Source organism: Bos grunniens, chromosome 21 (assembly GCF_055505025.1).
Source record: "Bos grunniens cultivar Pamir isolate PY7600 chromosome 21, Bosgru_T2T1.0, whole genome shotgun sequence".
NCBI classification, from domain to species: domain Eukaryota; kingdom Metazoa; phylum Chordata; class Mammalia; order Artiodactyla; family Bovidae; genus Bos; species Bos grunniens.
This window is the reverse complement of record NC_141185.1, coordinates 10,840,323-10,844,245: the sequence shown is the minus strand read 5'-3', so window position 1 is coordinate 10,844,245 and position 3,923 is coordinate 10,840,323. Positions and strand designations below refer to the sequence as shown.

General features: G+C 49.4%; 1 non-coding gene across 1 annotated transcript; it reads right to left on the bottom strand.

Annotated features, from left to right (window-relative positions):
* Positions 1–2,491: 2,491 nt before the first annotated feature.
* Positions 2,492–2,614, bottom strand: TRNAG-GCC (transfer RNA glycine (anticodon GCC)). The gene is made up of 2 exons: positions 2,578–2,614; positions 2,492–2,527 (listed from the first exon to the last, which is right to left on the bottom strand). It is a non-coding gene; the product is annotated as a tRNA-Gly (tRNA).
* Positions 2,615–3,923: the final 1,309 nt, after the last annotated feature.

Genomic DNA, 3,923 nt, shown 5'->3' with positions numbered 1-3,923 from the left:
ATTTAGAGACTATTTCCCAGCAATATTAAGCATGCAATTACTTAACGAGACACTGAAAGCAGTTTTGAGAAGTATAAAAACATCATTGTCTGGGCTTGCTGCTCCTGACGTTATGCGAGTGACAGATGAGGAACCAGACTGAGTCCAGCCAAGGCGTGCTTGGGTGCTCCCGTGTGCCGGGCGCTTTGTCCAGGGATGGGGCAGAGCGGGAGAGGGGCTCAGGTGGGCAGCAGAAAGGAGGGCCAGCAGGTGGGCCTCCACGTGTCAAGTGAGGGGGACAGAAAATGGTGCTTCCCGAAAGTTGCATCCACCCAATGCTTGGCAACGAGAAGACAGATCAAGACTTTCTGATGAGTCTCAAAGAGGCTGGAATAAGGAAATATCTCACCGCAGGGCTCTGTCTTAAGAGACGGGGAGGATGTGAAGCTATGGGGAACATTCCTTGGCAGAGGGAACTGTGTGAGGAGGCCAGGGAACTGCAGCAGACAGAGAGTGACCCTGTGGGAATGTTTCCTGGGGCTTCTCTTGCAGAACCCGAGACCCCTTCTTACCCAGGGCCCATGCTGCCCACACTGGGCATTTATTGCCCCTTCCCATCACCCTTCAACCCTGATTTCATAATTTGCTGTCTTCATTTCCTAGGTACCAGAACAAGGTGGCACAGGCTGGAGGGCTTAACCAAAATCTCTTCTCTCTCAGAGAGCCTCTTCCTGGCCTTTGATCACTCCAATCTTCCCTCCTCCCACCGCCTTCTCCCCCTGTGTCTTCACACCAGCTTCCTTCTGTGTCTGGCTATCTCACCGTCCAAATTTCCCCTTTTTGTGAGGACACAGTCATACTGGATACTGTGTCTTCTAGAATAATTAAAGTGCTCTGTTTTTGTCATGACTCAACACTCTGAACAGAGCTGAAGTCGATGGTGGGGAAGATATAAAATGATGTTAGTGTGTAAGCATTGGATCAGACTACCCGGATTCAAATCCTAACTCTTCCACTCGCTTGTGCAAGTTGATCAATCCATCCATGATGATGATAATGACAAAAGTGACAGCATTTATAAGGATTGGGGACCAAGCAAATGAGGTGTATTCTTGTTCAGCACATGTTTGACACACCCCCTGTTCAGTAAGGAGAAGGAAATGGCAACCCACTCCAGTGTTCTTGGCAGGATAATCCCATGGACAGAGGAGCCTGGCAGGCTATAGTCCATGGGGTCTCAAAGAGTCGGACCCAACTGAACTACTGAGCATGCGAACTGGATTAGGACCCACCCTAATGACTTCATCTTAACTTGATTATCTCTATATAAAGACCCTCTCTCCATTATAATGAAGATGGACATTTTTCAATGGACGTGAGTTTGAGCAAGCTCAAAGAGAGTTGGTGATGGACAAGGAAGCCTGGCATGCTGCAGTCCATGGGGTCGCACAGAGTCAGACACAACTGAATGACTTTCACTTAAATGTGGAATCTAAAAAGCCCCCAAACTTACAAAGAACAGATTTGTGGTTACCAGAGGCAGGAGAGGGAAGGAGGTGGAGGAACTGGGCGAAGTAGGTCAAAATATACAGACGTCCAGTTATAAGTGAGTTCTGAGGATGTAATGTACAGCCTGGTGACTACAGTTCAGTTCAGGTCAGTCGCTTAGTCGTGTCTGATTCTTTGGGACCCCATGGACTGCAGCATGCAGGCTTCCCTGTCCATCACCAACTCCCAGAGTTTGCTCAAACCCATGTCCATTGAGTCAGTGATGCCATCCAACCATCTCATTCTCTGTTGTCCCCTTCTCCTCCTGCCTTCAATCTTTCCCAGCATCAGGGTCTTTTCCAATGAGTCAGTTCTTTGCATCAGGTGGCCAAAGTATTGGAGCCTCAGCTTCAGCATCCTTCCAATGAATATTTAGGACTGATTTCCTTTAGGGTTGACTGGTTTGATCTCCTTACAGTCCAAGGGACTCTCAAGAGTCTTCTCCAACACCACAGCTACAGTTAACAATACTATATTGTACATTTGAAAGTTGCTGAGAAAGTTGATCTTAGAAGTTAACATTACAGGGAAAATTTTTTTTGATAATGTGTGGTGATGCATGGTAATTAACCTTATTTTGGTGATCATTTTCCCATATACACATGTTGAAAGAAAATCAGTCCTGAATATTCATTGGAAGGACTCATGGAGAAGGGGATGACAAAGGATGAGATGGTTGGATGGCATCACTGATTCAAAGGACCTGAATTTGAGCAAGCTCCAGGAGTTGGTGATGGATAGGGAAGCCTGGCATGCTGCAGTCCATGGGGTAGCAAAGAGTCGGACACAACTGAGCAACTGAACTGAACACTTAAAACTAACACAATGTTATGTGTCAATTGCACATCAACTTTTTAACATCATAACTTTTAAAAAAAATTTACATTTTTTTTTGTGGGGGGGTGCTGTCCTGGGTCTTAGTTGAGGCATGCAGGATCTTTTAGCTGTGACATGTGGGATCTAGTTCCCTGACCAGGGATCGAACCTGGGCCCCCTGCATTGGCAGTGTGGAGTCTTAGCAACTAGTCCACCAGGGGTGTCCCCTGGTCTTGGCAGTGCAGAGTCTTAGCCACTGGACCACCAGGGAAGTCCCATATCAATTTTTTTAAAAGAGCCTCTATCTCCACATAAGGTCACATTCTGAGATACTGGGGTTCAGACTTCAATACAACTTTCATGGTGAGCACAATTCAACCCGTAACAGTCGTAAAAGTCGAAAGATGGCCCCTTTTTAATTCTCACTTCTTTTTCCCTACTTCCTTATCTTTCCGGCCTCTGAGCAATTAGAATTTCTCCTTCCTTCAGCCCAAATTCTGACCCTTTCGTATCATTGCCCTTCCCCCACCCACCCTCACTGCCCACGTGATCCCTTCCCCCCACCCTGGACAGTGGGCGCACCAGTGCCTTCTGCAGGCTGGGGCTCACATGGAGCTCTTGCCCTCTGTCCCCTCCTTGTCCCTGCCGCTCAGTGGTCCGAGCACACCTGTCAGCCCTTTTTCCCTCCGGCTGGGACGGAGGATGGCTTCCTGTGGGCCTCAGAGTCTATTCGCTCAGGCCGCCTTGGGCCATCTGCTCCAGGCATGGGGCTCTCACGCAGCATGTTGCTGCCCCCACTGTGGGGAAAATTCCACTGGGCCCCCAAATCCCCCATTTCCCCTCCTGTCAGCAGCAGCATCTTAGCGGTAACCCCAGAACATCCCCACAACCCCTCGTCCTCTTCTTTTCTCTCCCAGCTAATCCCAGCAAAGTCCCGTCTTAACTTGTCCAACTGTCCTTCGGCAGGATTTCAGCTCCCGCATTCATCCGTCTTCTGGTACATTCTTGAGTGTCTGCAGCCGGAGCTGTATTTCTTCGCTGTTTCCCTTTTCCTCTTCCCCTCTTAGCATGGCTTGCTCCCTGCCCTCTTCCTTTGTTCCTCTGTCTGTTATTTATATGAAGTTCTGTCCATGTTCTTCATCCTGGGGAGATTCCCTGTCAAGCTCGGAAGGCTCGTCCTCTCCCTGGAACTTGGCTTGTCCTGCTGCTTAGGGGCTTCCCCGGTGGCTCAACTCGTAAAGAATCTGCCTGCCAAAGCAGGGGATGCAAGAGACACAGGTTCGATCCCTGGGTTGGGAAGATTCCCTGGAGGAGGAAATGGCAATCCACTCCAGTATTCCTGCCGGGGAAGTCCCACTGGACAGAGGAGCCTGGGGGGCTACAGCCCACGGGGTCACAAAAAGTCGGACACAGCCGGGCATGTGTGCACACACACTGCTCAGTCTTGCCTGAGCCATTTCCAGTCATTGCATGAAGGTGTCACCTCTGTGGACAGTGCCTGGGCAGTGACCCACAGAGGCCTGGCTGTGAAACCACTTGGCATACTCTTTCATAACAAAGAGCTTGGCTTTGGCATCAGA